The sequence below is a fragment of the Podarcis cretensis genome (genome assembly GCF_951804945.1).
Source record: "Podarcis cretensis genome assembly, chromosome: 12".
In the NCBI taxonomy this organism is placed as follows: Eukaryota; Metazoa; Chordata; class Lepidosauria; order Squamata; family Lacertidae; genus Podarcis; species Podarcis cretensis.
The window spans coordinates 45,810,680-45,828,698 of NC_137181.1; the positions used below are offsets into that span (position 1 = coordinate 45,810,680).

The 18,019-nt window shown below is 41.9% G+C and overlaps 1 long non-coding RNA gene across 10 annotated transcripts in view; it reads right to left on the reverse strand.

Moving 5' to 3' along the window:
• The window catches only part of LOC307199535, a 99,250-nt gene that overhangs the window by 34,403 nt on the left and 46,828 nt on the right, over positions 1-18,019 (reverse strand). For 8 of the 10 annotated variants that reach the window (XR_013832004.1, XR_013832005.1, XR_013832006.1 and 5 more), the window contains one exon: positions 15,013-15,136. This is a non-coding gene — a long non-coding RNA (uncharacterized lncRNA). Of the gene's footprint in view, positions 1-3,354; positions 3,542-14,464; positions 14,536-15,012; positions 15,137-18,019 lie in introns of those variants that run through there. The other 2 variants (XR_013832012.1, XR_013832013.1) reach the window with 2 other exon arrangements.

Genomic DNA, 18,019 nt, shown 5'->3' on the forward strand with positions numbered 1-18,019 from the left:
TTATTCAATGATAACTATAATAAGATATGAAAAGAGATAAAAAAAGATTTGGAAATTTGGAACAGATTAAACCTGTCACTTTGGGGGAGAATCTCAACAATTAAGATGAATGTGCTCCCAAAAATGTTCTATTTCAGATGATCCCAATTGGGGGGGGGGGGGTGGCTGGATGTTTTAGGGACTGGCAGAAGGAGTTATCAAAATTTATTTGGGAAGGGAAGAAACCCTGAATTAAATATAAATTACTAATGGATATTAAGGAAAGAGGGGTTTTTGCACTCTTAAGCTCTATTATGAGGCCTCATGCCTTTGTTGGTTAAAAGAATGGATGACTCTGCAAAATACTGATATATTGGACATGGAAGGATGGGACAACAGATTTGGGTGGCATGCATATTAGGCTATGAAAAAGTAAAAGTTCATAAGGGCTTTCTAAATAATATAATTTGGAAATCCTTATATACAGCATGGGACAGGTATAAAAATGGGACAGGAACAAAATACACCCTGGTGGTTATCACCTCTAGAGGCCATTTCAGTAAAAAGGAAGAACATGGAAACAAAACTGGGTAACTTATAAAGAAATTCTAGAGAAAGATCAAAACCAACTCAAGCTAATGTTTATTTTTTGGAAGAAATCAAACATTATTTTATGGATTGGTTACAATACTACCAACTAAACAATGTTTTCAAAGCAGATAGGAAAATTGGGTTTGAGACAGAAATATCTAAGTTGGAAAAAGACTTATTACAAAACAAAAAGAAAATACTATCTAAAATGTACAGATTGCTGCTGAACTAGGAGGTTAAGGATGAAGAGGTCAATGAAGTGATGGTCAAATGGTCAAAGGACTTTGGTTATTCCATCCAGATGGACAACTGGGAAAAATTATGGCAAAAGACTTAAAATTCACAGCTTGCTACACAATAAAGGAAAATTTTATGAAAATGCTATATAGATGGTACATGACCCCCAGCAAATTGGCCAAAATATATAAAACAAACTCAAATGTGTGCTGGAGGTGTAAGCAAATGGAAGGAACAATGTACCATATGTGGTGGGGTTGTGACAAAATTAAAAAGAAATGGGACATTGTCTATGATGAATTAAAAAAAATGTTTAGACAAATATTTGTGAAGAAGCCAGAAGCCTTTCTTCTGGGTATTCTGACAATTGATATCTCAAATTAATAAAAGGAGGGTGTTCCTATATGCTACAATGTAGCAAGAATACTGATCGCTAAAAATTGGAAAGGGGATAGGTCACTCACGATGGAAGTATGGCAAAGAATATTTTAAAAAGACAACTTTCCATTTTACCACAAGCAGAACATACCCTCTGCTCTGATCACTTCTCTCCCCGCATTTCCCAAAAACCTTTTTATCCCCGTTTCCTCTCCTTAGCACAGATTCATCTTCACAGTCAAATTAGCCCATGCATACAAAAAGGAACATGCTCCCTTGTTTTAGACTTCTGCCATTCCTCAGTGAATTAGAGAGCTTAGATTTTAAACCTTTTTAAGGTTAGGGATACAAATAGCTATGGAAATTAGCAAAATGTTTTCACTTAAAAGCAATGAATATAAAGCATTAAACCACCCCCCCCACTATGTTTACAAATAAGATTTTTCTAGATATTCCCAGACAGGGCTCTAATACTATAAAGTCCTATTCAGTCGGGGAAGATTCTAATATAACCTGCAGACCCACTCAACCCAGCACATGCTGTTGTGACTCACGGACGAATGCTTCTTCCTGTTGCTATGATGCGCAGTGACATCTCAGGTTGGCTTGGGTTCAGCAGGAAGCAGCCATGTCTGGCTGGCTGGCTAGCACTGTGACTGGAACAGGGTGGTGCAACTTTCCCGATCCTGATGTCCCCTATATAATGTTTGGGAAGACTGTGGAGTATAGGTCAGTGCCAGAGGGGGGAAATAATTTGGTACGCTTTTATCGAAGTGACATAATCTATGCAAACTGGTCCAACACAGCAGCTGATTCAAGACAGCATTTTGTTACAAAGTTCAACAGAACCAAGACAATGTGAATTGTCCACGAGTGAATGTCCCTTGGTCTTTTTCAATGTGGCCTCATGTGATAAAACATCAAGTGTGTGAGTTACCTGAAATCTGGCGGACTTAAATCTTTTGCCGGACACTGTAAGGACTAATTCGTTATTCTCTGCGGATGTGATATTTATACTTCCCCACAGGGCTGTTTATCTGGGCTCATGGCAATATTTCAAAATACATGCTACTTTGGTAGATCTTAAATGAATAATTCATTGGCAATTAATCCTCTGAATATTCATCTGTGCTATGAATCAGTTTTGTGAATTATTCCCATGTTTATGAGCCATTCATAGTCCAGATTCTGCAAATATTATTTTCTTCTAATTACATATAGAAAAGAAACAACATATATATATATATATTACAAAAAATCACTTCCTGCATCTGTCTTTTGAAAATATTTGATTCACAGACAAGTCACAAATGATGATTTGGAATATCAAGTTCTTCTGATTTCTCTGGAGGCTGCTGATTTGATTAATTTTGGGATGTTTAAATGCAAAAAACTATTAAAATCAAAACACCATGGGTCATCACAGCACTCTCACTGTAAATCAGTGCAGCTTAACTGATTGAACTGGAACTATTTTTTAAAAAAACAGGATTATTCAATATAACATATTCAGAAGCATATGTTTTCCAACTACAGAAGAAGAAGAAAAATTCAAACCAGGGAATTGACGGGATTATTTCTATACACAACTAATGTGAAGGAATTTATCCAACCACAGATTCCATTTGCTTAGCTTGGGCTTGGAACTCCAACCCCAGTTAACTGTACAATGTATTTTGAAGCAGCACCAGGCTATCACTGCAAAATGGGTGGGGCAGTGATTGGTGTGCAACATGTGTTGGTATGCATAGCCCATACCTCTTAGATGTGCAAAAATATGAAGTTTATTATAAATAATAAGCAACTGACTTTTTTCTTTCCCCCTTTATTTGGGCAAGGTAGAGGCTGAAATGTCTTAAGCAGGTTTTCCGGAACTGTGCCTTCACCTACTTAAATTACTACCCACACCATCATTTTCTTTTCGTATCATACAGGTCACCTATATGTGTGCAGCACAATCTCCTTTTAACCGTCATTGTTTAGGAAGGATCCAAAGAGTGCCTTGCATGAGCAGAAGGCCCTTTTGCATGCAGGGGGTGGGTGGGTGTCGCAGGTTTCCAATTCCTTCTCCCAAAACGGCACCCCCTACAGCACAGCCCCCATTTACGAAACTGTGTTCTAGAGGTTATTCCTCAGAGTTCTGAGGAGTGCAATAAGAAGAGGGAGCAGAAAAGCCTTCTTGTATGACCAAGACTTCTCTTTTGGAGCAAAGTCATTGCATCTGATTGCTTCTCCATTGCTGCTAAGGTCCCATTTCTGGTGTTGACATGATGGAATTGCTTGCCCAATACTTATTAAAGAATGTTGGATGAATTGGTAGTGTTGAACTTTCCCATTTCCATGCAACTTTTAAGATCTAAAATTAAAAAATTAATTACCCTTTGCCCTCTTTTCTTTAACTGAACTTGAACAGAACATTTGCTGCAATGTGGGTTCAGATGTTGCTGCAACAATTTCCCCCTCACCTCAAATTCACCTGCCCACATCTATAGTATCTTCCAACATAAGCCCATATTCCAAAACTGATTATATGGAAGACCAGTTCTATGATGTGATGTGTACCATCCCTTTCCCATTTGGCGTTCTTTATAATATTGTATTTTAAGATGGCCTGGGCTGCTATCATATTTCTATTAGCACATCCCAGAGGGGAGAATTTATTCTCTCATGCAGGTATGAACCCTTGACTTGCACTTATAATAACGCCACGAAGGTTGGAAAAGTAATGTTATTCCTCCCCCGCCCCAAACCATATAAATATCCATACACAAATAGACACAAACACACACACCTGACAACTGCTGTAAACTGAATAATTTAAAACCAGGGGGGGAAATAGCAACACTGGAAGAAGAAGAAAAATCAGAAATTCAGGGAGCTGTACAAGAGGCAGGCTTTGCTATTTTTGCTCATGCTCTTTTCGTCTGATTTAGTGTATTTCTTCTGAATAGCAGTATCAATTTAAAACTCACTTAGCACTGGGATTTAGATGAATTTTTCTTTTACTTTCAGAAGAAGAGGTAGTAAATTAGACTTAAAAAAGCATCAACAAAACCAGCCTAGATCCCAAATATACTGCTTATTTGACAGACTCATATGAAATGTCTGAATTTGACTTCGAAAATACGGTAAGTTTTGTTTGATTGGTTGATTTATAGACCACCCTTCATCACAAGATCTCAGGGCATTTCACAAGATAAAAATATAAGGTAAAAACACAAATAGTTAAAAACAGCAAAATAATAACCCACTCTCCCACAAACACATTTCAAAGGCTGTAGGATGTTAATCAGCCAAAGGACAGGTTGAGGAGGAATGTTTTTGCCTGGTGCCTAAAGATATATAATGAAGATATATAACGAAGATGCCAGATGAACCACCCACAGTGGCCAAGGGGGTGGATTAGGTATGACAAATCTTTGTATGCTTATAACACCATTAACCTTGCCGGGCAAGGTTTCACCAGCCTAAAATGGTTACTTGCACCTCCCATATTCACACAGTGCCCACCTGATGCCCACCACACAGAACAAGTAGGTACATGATTGGAGGACAGAGAAACTAAATAAAATTAACCAGACACGATGACCAAATTTCTCTCAGGACATTGGCTGTTGATTGCTGGTGGCGAAAAAAACTGCTTCCCTTCAGATCCCTCTTCAGCAAAACTGTGACTTTGTCGCAGGGAGATTCATTAAGTGCCAAGTGTAAATAAAACCAAATGGTTCAAAATTAGTCTGTGTTTTCGCTCAGAGTTCAGTAACTAGCAAGTTTAAAAACAAAACAACAACAAAAAGCAACTGAAGTTTGCTCCCCAAAGCTTCCTTGAATTTCCCAGTAAAAGTAACGTAGCAAAAAGCTAAGAGCCAATTTTCACAGCCAAAATTTGTATGCTCTTGTCCCACGATCGTGTATCTGCGGGTAACTGGTTGTCTTGGACTGAGAAGATAATCAAATTAGAGCATCTGAAGATGCTTTTGTCCACGGACATCTGCTGACTAGGTCAGCATTCCCGTTTCCCCCTGTACCTGTTGAATGTTGGCGAATCTTCTGCAACTATGCTGGTAAGCAAGTGCAAATGATGACGTATAAGGCAAATCTCTGCTGCAACTCACAAGATGTGGGGCTGCAGCATCAACCCTTTTCACCTTTCATGCACGTGCCATGTGAAATTAGTGACAGTCCGCTCCAGAAACTGAGGTCTAGACTGTGTGGGCTTCTGTTATCCGTAGTTATATTTTTTATAACACAAACTTTGCCTGGTGCAAAATTCAAGTAACGGAGAGGAATTTTGTATAGTTTTACTTGCTCAGAAGGGCTGCTTTGGTATATAAACCATGGAAAAATATTCCGTTACTGATAGTAGTTTGAGTGTAACTGAAGTTCTTGCAGGTAGAATCAATAAACAGAAGACCTGTTTATTGTGTATTCATCTAGATTCGTTTGCAGGGAGATTAGATGATGTTGGTTATTTAATGACCACTCATTCTGATTTGTTTGTGGGGATGTCAGACAATGTTGCATCAAAACAGCATTTAATCATATATGGAATTTATACAGTGCTTTAGAGCAGGGATGGGAAACTTTCCCTCACTATCAATAATGACACTTCCTGAGAGGGGAATATATTATTGCAATGTGTTCCATGTGGGGCTGCCCTTGAAGATGACCTGGAAACTGCAACTGGTCCAAGATCGAGCTGGAGTTCCAGTTAGTAGTAGTAGTAGTAGTAGTAGTAGTAATAATAATAATAATAATAATAATAATAATAATAATTTATTATTTATACCCCGCCCATCTGGCTGGGCCTCCCCAGCCACTCTGGGCGGCTTCCATAGAAACAAAAAATACACTAAAATATCACAGTTTTTTTTTGCAATGATACATTTTTATTTATACAAACTTAAAAAATAAATAAAAAGAAGCTTCCATTGCACACCAACCTTTTTTAAAAAGCCTAAATGTTGCAAGTGGAGGACAGTGATTTTAAAGGAGGAGCTGTCCGCCCTGCTGTCATCCCAAATTGTCCCTCCCATGCCAATTAGGCCCTTTAAAAACCTGATGTAGGATGCAAGCATATATTTATTGTTAGCCCTGCCCTGCAGCATGCAACAGTTCCAAGGTGGGAATTAAACCATGTTAAGGCATAAGCATTAAATGGGAAGGTTATTCTGTTCTCTTCCACCTAATCCACGTAGAAGATGGAAGTATGAACAGGCAGCAAAATGCAAAAAGGGTTATCAAAGCACAAAACATTGACAGAGCAGCCCAGCAAGGACTGAGTGCATTCAGTGGCCACATGGTGCTGAGTGGCTGGGAGAAGGAAATATTCTAGAAAAGGCAGACACCCAGAAACAGCACTTTACTGAGACATGAGTTAGAACTCTTATAACCCCTGGTTTTAAAACAGCTGCATTGGTTGCCAGTTTATTTCCTGGCCCAATTCAAGGTGCTCAACAACTTAGGCCCCAAAGATCTGAGAGACTGAATATTGAACCTCTTGGGTGTCACGAGCAGCAGAGGGCTCTCTCGGTAGTTCCACTGCTCAAAGAAGTTCAGCGTGGCAGAAGCCCAAGAGATGGTCTTCTTTGTGGCAGCCCCTAAGTTGCAAAACTCCCTCCTCACATAGATGAGTCTAGCAACTTCTTTTTTTGTAAACCACTTTGAGGGGAGTTTTTTTTTAAAAAAAATAAACAATCAAGTGGTGTATACATTGTAATGGAAATAATAATAAATATATAGCTTTCATGGTGCTCTGAAGATGCACCGCTTTACCCTGGGGTCTCTGAGGCGCATATTTAGGGGACCCAGCCTGTTCTCGTGATTGCAACTTGTTCTAAACCATTTTAACATGGTATCCTAAAATGTTGCGACCTTCCCTGGGACCACAGGGTGAAAGGCAGGTAATAAATCAAACTAATAATAATAATAATAACAGCCACATGGAGGCAGTGGGTGGAGCCAATGCCAGCAATGGGTGGGGCAGCTCATCCTCTCTTGTCACTCACTTCTCTCACTGTCTGCCTGTCTCTGTCACCTCCTTTTCCCATCTTTGCCCACCTGCATGAAATCAGGCTAAGGGCAACATGTGCCCTCACATACTCGTTATTTTATTTATTTATAAACTCATATGCAATATCAAGGCGGTGCACAACAATATGCACAATAAAACGTAAAGCAGTATACAATACAGCTGGGTGATATATCAATATATTGTCCAACAAACGGTTTGAAGTCTGTATCTTGATATTGGTTTCATAATTTTTGACCTGGCAATATATCGTGAATCATGGTGTGGGTGTGCGTGTGCACGCTATGCAAAAATCACAATGTGGGGAAAACCATGAAACTGGTGGTATATTGCGATGTTGAAAACCAGATATTGCCCAGGCCTAGTATAGAAACAATATGAAGGTCACCTCAACCTTTCAGATGTTTCTGGACTCCAACTCCCATCTGTCCCAGTCAACATGGATAAAGCTCAGGGAACATGGGAGCTAAGGTCTAGTACCACCTGAAGGACCACAATGTCTGTGAAGGAAGCCTCCCCTGTAATGTGGGGACTGAGACTAGGTGAGCCAACCCTAAGTTCCTGACTGAGGCAAGGTTTGGACTGTAGATTTTTCTGGTTCAATCAGAGGAGCAGCTCCTCTCAAAAGAGGAGACTGAGAGCAGATATAATAGCCACCTTCAAATATCTAAAGGGCTGTCCAATGGAAAGAGGAGCAAGCTTGTATTTTCCTGCTCCGGAGGGTAGGACCCAAACCAATGGATTCAAATTACAAGAAAAGTGATGCCAAATAAACATCAGGAAGAACTTTCTGATGGTAAGAGCTGTTCAACAGTGGAATGGACTCCCATAAGAGGTGGTGGACTCTCCTTCCTTTTGAGTTTTTTAAGCAGAGGCTGGATGGCTACTTGTCAGAGATGCTTTAGTTGAAATTCCTGCGTTGCAGGAGGTTGGTAACTGTCAGTGTCCCTTCCAGCTCTGCAGTTCTATGATTCTATGACTGAATCACAGCTGAGTCTGTTAGGCTGTTGTGCTTTTCTACCTGCCATTGCCCTTCTGGGCTTTAAAATGGGTTGGGTGGAGAGAAAAAGAAAAAAAAAAAAGGAAAAGAAGAAGGAAACAGGGGGAGATGGCTAATTATGCTAATATAAATCCAGCAGATGGCAACCATTTAACAATTCTCCTCCGAGGCAGTTTTTGCATTATTCTTAAGATACGGGTGCTGGAAGTCACACCTGTGCCTGAAGATGGATGAAAGCACACTGTGCCAATGCAGTAATACATCTGAATGTCTTGGAGAGGAAATGTCCTATGCACAACGTGTCGGCTTTCTCCGCAAAACACACTTCATTATCATCCCTTGAACTTCAGCATTTTCAGAGAAGGGAGTGCCTAGCGACCAGGTTTGAGATTGGAGCACATTTGCCAGTACACCTGCATGTACTTAAATCTTGTTGATCCTAAACATTTGCTTTAAGGAGAGTGGGAGTTAGTGGGGAAATCCTTTCAGACAGTTCTGTTACAAAACAATTGCTTCCTTAAAGGGAGGGGGACAGTTAACTGCCAGAGATTGCTCCTGTCGCTTGAGAAACCAATTCAGCTGGCCAGCTACGGAAAATGTGCTTTATAAAAAGGTTAGATTCGAAATGGACAGAGAGGCAACAGCTTTTTGTTCCCTCTGCGATGCTGAGGTTTGGAACGTGGCAAATCTATGTCCTCTTTGTGCACTGAAGAGAACATTATAGAGCCGTTTGTGCAGCCGGAGAGTTAACTGAATGGTGCCTGGTTGAACCACAGCCATTTATCTTGCTAAAATGACACAAACTTCATTAGAGCGAGCTGTCACACAGCTTCCCTCCTGATTAGTGATATGGCTCCACCAAATAGATGGAATTTAGTCAGACTGCAATGACTCTATAGTGTCCAGAGGAGACAGTTACACTTCATCTTCTATTAAACCAGAATAATTACTTCCTGGTTTCTTTTCCAGCAGCTTCCTTTAATACCAATGGATCTTGGTGTTTGCTTTCAGCTGGCACTTCTGAATTCTATTGTCTGGATAGTGGCATTTCAATCTCTTTGGTTTTCACAACAATACTCCCCCCTTCCCCCCCTTCTTGATAACTCTGACCCTTTTTTATTACTCTATTTTCTTGATCGTGTTTAAAGTAGCAATTAACAGCACAAGCATAACCACGTCTACTCAAAAGTAAGCGCTATTGAGGACTGGAGTGATAGTTCTGTGGTATTATGGCAGTGGACAAAGCTGAAGTGTAACTATTGAATAAATGTGTTTTTAATTAAAAGTTAAAAAAGTAAGCCCTATTGAATTCAATAGGGCTTACCCCCAGGTAAGTGGGGTAAAGAAGGGACGCAGGTGGCGCTGTGGGTTAAAGCCTCAGCGCCTAGGACTTGCCGATCAAAAGGTCGGCGGTTCGAATCCCTGCGGCGGGGTGCGCTCCCGCTGCTCGGTCCCAGCGCCTGCCAACCTAGCATTTCGAAAGCACCTCCGGGTGCAAGTAGATAAATAGGGACCGCTTACCAGCGGGAAGGTAAACGGCGTTTCCGTGTGCGGCTCTGGCTCGCCAGATGCAGCTTTGTCACGCTGGCCACGTGACCCGGAAGTGATCCGGACAGCGCTGGCCCCTGGCCTCTTAAGTGAGATGGGCGCACAACCCCAGAGTCTGTCAAGACTGGCCCGTACGGGCAGGGGTACCTTTACCTTTACCTTTAAGTGGGGTAAGTTTGAAAATAACAAAGTGGAATCCTGCTGAGCCATATCCCACCCTTCATTCAGACCTTCCTCAAAGGAGGCCCTGGACTGCCCAGATGACAAGACTGATGTGGTCCAAAGGAGAGCAGAACAATACATTTGGCACCAGCCTGGCTGCAGGAGCTGCCAGAGGGAGGCAGTCAAGACGCCATAAAACCACTCTGGATCTGTGTAGGGCTTACTCAGCCTTTTCTTCTCCGGAAGATATTCTGCAAGGCAGCAGAGGTTTAGGATCAGAGTTTTCCTTCTCCTAGATTGGCTACCTTCCCAGGTTGACAAGCCGCATCTGCCCCTCACTTCCCTCTACAGCATGTGCAGAAACCACCTTCTTGACCGTTGGGCACACTCTTGGTCTAGTCTGCTCAATCTGTAGGAGCCTGTCTTCACATGTAGGGAAGTCCCTAACTCACCAAGGGTTTGAGACCCATCAGCTACCCTCACCTGGTTTAGCCAGCCAGTCAGAACCATTTCCCGGGGTGTGACCGCTGTCACATGCTGACAGCTTCTAGGACCCACAGGTGATAGCTGAGTACACAGTAGGGACCAAAGGGAAAAAATACTCCAGAAGGAGCATGTGTGCCCTGCCAGAGGTACTACCCCTCCCCTAACATCCCTTACACCACTTACTACTACTACTACTACTACTACTACTACTACTACTACGAGCAGTATGGGGTTGCTTGTAAGGCAGCTTTCAAACAGCCCCATATTGCTCTTTGACTGCTTGTCGAGGGCCTTCTGGCGGTTCCCTCATTGCGAGAAGCAAAGCTACAGGGAACCAGGCAGAGGGCCTTCTCGGTAGTGGCGCCCGCCCTGTGGAACGCCCTCCCATCAGATGTCAAAGAGATAAACAACCACCTGACATTCAGAAGACATCTTAAGGCAGCCCTGTTCAGGGAAGTTTTTAATGTGTGACATCTTAGTGTATTTTTGGTCTTTGTGGAAGCCGCCCAGAGTGGCTGGGGAAACCCAGCCAGATGGGCGGGGTACAAATAATAAATTATTATTATTATTATTATTATTATTATTATTACTACTGTACTATAAGTTCTTTGTGCTCATTGCATGAGATTCAATCATTTCAGTGTTTAATTTTATTTTATTTTCTCCAGACAGCTTCTAGGGGAAAGGGGGGTGGGGGTGGGTAGAAGAGCAATATTGAAGAATGTAAGCTTTGGGTGTAGAGAAATCGAAAATATTTTTAATACCAAGCCTGGGTTATCATTTCATGTTGATTCCATCCAGATAATAAAGTCATTTATCATTCCAGTACCTGAGCTGATTCAATATCGGATGGAAAATGCTGATGATTAATTCCATTGATTCCCCTGAAATACTGGAGTCCAGTCATGACTTCTTGCTTGTACGGTTTTCGATTTGGGGAGGGAGCAGTAATAAATAAACCATTGATTACAAAATGGCCCAGACAATGCTTGACAGGCCTGATTTACACCTGTAGCTCCTCTTGCTGCGCCTCGTTAATATGTTGCAACTGCTGTTGACAGAAGAGCATCTCGGCCGTGACACCCATGAGTAATGCTGCAAGTTAGTCACTACAATGCATGCCAATTACACAGGGTATGCTTTCTACGGACGGTAGCTTATACCAGATAAAAACTATTAACTAAATAAGCTAAGTCATCGGCATACGTTGTCTATCACCTTATGTGAGAAAAACATCCATCATAAATCTCATACAGGGCCACACTGTATATGAAGGTAGGGCTGCACACAGTCATTAAACTCTCCATAAATCAACAGCATTACAGAAATATTATGCTGCGCTACTCCCCCGCCCCTTGATTCTACCTTTCCGTAAATTGCTAACGCCTTTCCAGTATTCTGTTAGGAAGGAGCGAGGTGGAGCTTGCTGAGTTAGGCGGGAGAAATGTATCACAGCTTCCGCACAAAAGATGGATTTGCTCACGTGTAAGAATAAGATAGGCTTCTTGAATTGTCATGGTTTATTGTGAGCAGTCACTGCCCACCTTATGGCATGGCATACATGTGCTCAGTGTAATTCAGCCTCTACTGGTGATAACTGCCTAGGTGGCACAGAGTGCACTCATAGGCTCTATCCCTTTGAAAAATAGGTGGCAGGATGCCTTGAGTCTGATGCCTCTGAAGACAAGTACAGTGGTACCTCTGGTTACGTACTTAATTCATTCCAGAGGTCCGTTTTTAACCTGAAACCATTCTTAACCTGAAGCACCACTTTAGCTAATGGGGCCTCCTGCTGCCGCCTTGCTGCCGATGCACAATTTCTGTTTTCATCCTGGGGCAAAGTTCTTAACCCGAGGTACTACTTCCGGGTTAGCAGAGTCTGTAACCTGAAGCGTATGTGACCTGAGGTACCACTGTAGTATCCAGATTCTACCACCACTGTTGTCACAGTTCTTCTGACTTTAAGGAAATGAAATTCCCTGCCTGCGATCTGGGGTGCGAGGTTGCTCTAAACATCATGGCTGCAATGCTATGAAACACCACTCCCTCGTGCCTGAAAGCAGGTCTTTGCTAACCTGGGTCAATTGGAGTGCAGTTAAGACACAATTCAGGAAAACAAATCAGGTTTTTCATGACTAATGTAAAAGAAATGTGACATCTGACTCAGAGTTCAGGGATGCTCTTTCCCCACGGATAACCTTTCCAATGGTGGGGATAATAATAATAATAATAATAATAATAATAATAATAATAATTATTATTATTATTATTATTATTATTATTATTTACACCCCGCCCATCTGGGTGGGTTTCCCCAGTCACTCTGGGCGGCTCCCAACAGAATATAAAAATACGATAAAACAAACATTAAAAACTTCCCTAAACAGGGTTGCCTTCAGATGTCTTCTAAAAGTCAGATAGTTGTTTATTTCCTTGACATCTGATGGGAGGGTGTTCCACAGGGTGGGCGCCACCACCGAGAAGGCCCTCTGCCTGGTTTCCTGTAACCTCACCTCTCACAGTGAGGGAACCGCCAGAAGGCCCTCGGAGCTGGACTGCAGTGTCTGGGCTGAACAATGGGGGTGGAGACGCTCCTTCAGGTCTACTGGGCCGAGGGCCTTTAGGGCTTTAAAGATCAGCACTAACACTCTGAATTGTGCTCGGAAACGCACTGGGAGCCAATGTAGGTTTTTCAGGACCAGTGTTATATGGGCAGGGCAAAATGCAAAAGGGAATGCAGGAACAAGTGCGACTCCCAGCTTTTGTGCAGCAGACTATTTTCCAGGTATGCAGATGTCTTCACTTACACCCCCACATTTATCCCTATCCTCCACACAGGCAGGTTAAGGAGCATTATTGCAGAGCAAAGAAGCATCCCATCCAGGTGTAAAACACTTGAGGATAGATCAGAGCAGGGCTGTTGAGGGGCACAGCCTGGGAATATGGGTGTGGCCTGAGGAAAACCCTAAGGGCCAGACAGAAAGGGCCGGAGATCCGCATTTATTCTCCTTCCACACCCACCAGGCTTAGGCTCCGCATCCCTGCTCTACACTGGATGGCAGTGGCTTTCCAAGGTTTCAGGTAGGAAGCATTTTCCAATCTTACCTGGAGTTGCCAGGGATGGAACCTGGGGACTTTTTACATGCAAAGCTCAGGCTCTTACTAAGGAGCTACAGCCCAGCAGACAAACAGTATCAGTATGTGTTGGATGGTACAAGTTGGAATATTTGTTGGGCTAGGTACTTTGTAGACTTATTTGCAAGGCCTGACATACTAGGAAACACACACACACACACACACACACACACACACACACACCAGTGTTGTCAAATATACAACCCTGAACAGCATTCATTTTTACTGCAATTATTATGGGTGTATCACACCAATAGCAGCTCTTGCTAGAGAGCTGCCGCAGTTAAATCTAGCGATGTTCTACTAAATATTACTCTTCCCTTTTTCTTTTAACGATGTAACTATATGCCTGCCATGCCTGAATTCTTCATGCTTCTGAGCCGGAATAAAGCACAAGAATATGTAATGTTCAATGTGCATCACCATGTAAAATCAGGCAAAAATCAAGACTGTGAAGCAGGCAGGCTACAGAGATGGCCAGCCTTGCATTAACGCCAGTGCTGTACATCTGCTATGCATTTTTAATCTATTTAAATAATGCAGGCTTTTACTCACAGGAAGAAGCTTCCAAAAGCAAATAATGAGAACACCTAATTTAAGGAGGAAAACATACAAATGAGCATGTCATGTTTATTTACTTTTTTCAAAAAAGGAAAAATCTGCTCATTCACATCACTGTTAACCTTATTATATCAAAAATGCTGCATGAAGGATTGCTTTGCAGTAGCATTCTAACCATGAGTTTGTGTTTTTTTAAAGATGCAGAAGCAGAAAATGGTTTGTCTCCATCATTCCATTTTCCTGTCAAGTGATTCTTGCTCAACTCTTCCAGTTCCTTGATCCTTTTTGCCAGTGTGGCTTGCAAAATGGCAAAAACATGCACGAGCCTAGTTAGAGTGGTAACTGCATCTCAACCAATCATTCCATTTTCCTGTCAAGTGATTCTTGCTCAACTCTTCCAGTTCCTTGATCCTTTTTGCCAGTGTGGCTTGCAAAATGGCAAAAACATGCACGAGCTTAGTTAGAGTGGTAACTGCATCTCAACCAATCAGATTTATTTCCTCTGCACCAAGTCCCACCTCTCATCTCCTCATTTTTCGAGCTATCTTGTTCATTAGGTAATCTTATCCGAAAGCTTGCCCAAACACCCAGTAGGCACACCCTGCAGGATTTAAACTGAACATGTTTTCCACCAACAGTTGGAAATAATTGCTATTATCACAGCATAATTATGCAGCCATCAGCATGCATAAAGAAAGCAGTGCATTATGCCCAAACTGACAATTTTGTTTAAATAGGACTTAAGGTGTGTCAAATTTTCATTAAGGAGTTTGCTTTTGTGAAAATACAGATTGAATAAGGACATGATCCACTGCATTAAATGTGGACTTGTTTAACATTCCAACTCCACCTGTGAGGATATAAAATATATTTATTTGTTTTAAAGGCCACAAAGAAAACCTACTGATATTGAAGAAGTTGGGGAGGATGGAGCCTGATGCTGCAGCAAGGTGAAGTTCCATCTTTTCGTTTTGTATCTCTGTGTGTTGGCTCATCACTGTGAGCAAGTGGAAATCCTGATGGAAAACCTGGATAAACAAACAAAATCTTAGGAAAGTGTTGAAATTTACATAGGGTAGTGATGGGCAAATCATTTTTCCAATCTCAAGTTTAGTGCTTCACATTTCCACATTAGTTTGCAATTTTTTAAAAGGCAGTCCTCCGTAAAACTCATCAGCATTCCGGTGCAAATTTGTCTCAATATACACATTTTTTCTATGCAACTTTGCCTAATGAACAATTTATTGCAAACGAATTATCCTTAATATGAAGTATTTTTGTAATAATAATAATAATAATAATAATAATAATAATAATAATAATAAATTTATTATTTATACCCTGCTCATTGGGCTGGGTTTCCCCAGCCCCTCTGGGCGGTTTCCAACAAAATTTTAAAATACAATGGTCTGTTAAACATTAAAAGCTTCCCTAAACAGGGCTGCCTTCAGATGTCTTCTAAAAGTCTGGTAGCCTGTTTTTCTCTTTGACATCTGGTGGGAGGGCGTTCCACAGGGCGGGCGCCACTACCGAGAAGGCCCTCTGCCTGGTTCCCTGTAACTTGGCTTCTTGCAGTGAGGGAACTTCCAGAAGGCCCTCAGAGCTGGACCTCAGTGTCCAGGCAGAACAATGGGGGTGGAGACGCTCCTTCAGATATACTGGACCGAGGCCGTTTAGGGCTTTAAAGGTCACCACCAACACTTTGAATTGTACAGAGTTTACTCTAGTAAGTGCATTTTTTTACACAGTGCTTATCCGAAGAACTGCACTGCAAACTTTGGAGAAGAGCAAATTTCAAAGAATGGTTGTGTTTCGGTTCTCATACTGTTTCGGAAAGTGTGAGGTAGGTACGTTTGTCTTTTAATGCGGACCGAATCAAATTTTTCCTGTACCTCTGAGCAATTAAGGGTGATTATGTGGCTAATTTAAAACTGATTAATTTTCTTACACTGATATCCTACTTTTCATCCATCATGGAGCTTGGTTGGGGGAGAGGGAGCTTTCCATTCAAGCAGTAACCCAGGAACGTAGCATGGTGAGGGGCTGCCAGGGCCATTACCCTGGGTCCTTTTTCCGGGGAGTGTGCTGCTCATGCTGCCCCCCCCCCCAAGCCAGCCTTGTGCTGCTTTGTGAGATGAGGATCATTCCAGTTTCGCAAAGTGGCTCAGGAATGGTGTTTCTCTGTTGGCGTCTGCTGTAGATTGCTGCCACCTGTAACTAGAATTAACACTGTGTCTCTCTATAAAAGCAAACATGGGATTACTGGTTGTTTACTACAGAATCCGCCATGTCACTTGTTCCATGTCTCTGATACACAAAATATGGTATGTAGATCCATTGTTCAATATGCGTGTTATATGTTTTATTTCCTAATTTGTTAAAAAACCCCTACATTATTATGTTTATCTGTATTATTTAGAGTATGCACGGCTGACGAAGCCTGGCAGGGCAAAATAAGGTATTATTCCGGGAATCCTTGTCTTAAGTTCTTTCATCTGATACCTGCATACAGCAACCATATTTTGCAAAGGCATGTTAAGATCTTTCGTATCTTTCGTCTGATACCTGCATACAGCAACTGCATACAACAACTATACTTTGCAAAGGCATATGTGGAACATTACAAAGAACAAGTTCATTTTCTGCAAGTACTGCTTCTTAAAGTTGTTGCGTCTGACACTTGTATTCGTAAAGACATACATGGAACACAAAAAAACTTCTATTTGGACATTACGTATATAAGAACTGATTTATTTGTATTTCCTGTTCAAAATATTGGTCTTTAATAGGGACCGCTTACCAGCGGGAAGGTAAACGGCGTTTCCGTGTGCGGCTCTGGCTCGCCAGATGCAGCTTTGTCACGCTGGCCACGTGACCCGGAAGTGTCTCCGGACAGCGCTGGCTCCTGGCCTCTTGAGTGAGATGGGTGCACAACCCCAGAGTCTGTCAAGACTGGCCCGTACGGGCAGGGGTACCTTTACCTTTACCTTTTACTTAATTTGATAAAGTGAAAAGAGGTATGTTTATATGATGTATAAAGAATTCATATAGTTAAACACAGCCAGTTATGCTGTGGGTGTTATTGTTAGTTGGATTTACGTAACTATAGGTTTGATAGTGTTGTGTGTCTGTTGGCATCAGGTCTGGGCTGGCTCGCGGCGGGCTCTGTTTGCCCTCTACACCCTGAGCGCCATCAAAACACGTTTTGCAGTGACCAAACCCCAGACCTGCTTAATTTCAGCTAGGCAGTGGCCTTGTGTTCCTTCAGACGACACTCTGGGTGAAAGCCAATGAAATTTTGTGACTCCTACTTACCAATGGAAAAGCGGGCACTTTTTCATGCCTTAAAACTGCGCAAGGTGGGTACACCTTGTGCCTCTTTTTATGGGGTGGAAAAGAAGGAAACAGGAAGTAATTCAGCTGCACTTCTCATTGTTCCTCTTTATTGCCACATCTAAAATGGGTCTCAGATAAGGAACAGAGATATATGTGTAAAGCAATGAGGGCGTGGGGGGGGCGTGGAAGAATCATCCCATTTGCCTTCTGTTTTGTCTCTCCTTGACAGCCACATGTGCAAATAGCAGCTCTTCCTCCTCTTTTAATGAGATTTCCTGATCTGAGGAGTTCCATAATCTCCCGAATGACAAAAAGGTGCCATCAGAAGATGGAAGGAAATATGAGAAAACAGGAAGTCCTCTCTCTCTCTCTCTCTCTCTCTCTCTCTCTCTCACACACACACACACATTTTTTAATGTTTTATTTAAGCATATTTACAAACAAACAAACAATAAAGTACACACACCCATTGGACTCCCCTCCACCAGCACTCTTCATCTTTGAGTCATTTAAGTTCTTATTTACATTGCATATTATTTATCACTGTAATTCTTTTATCGTACTATTATGGTATA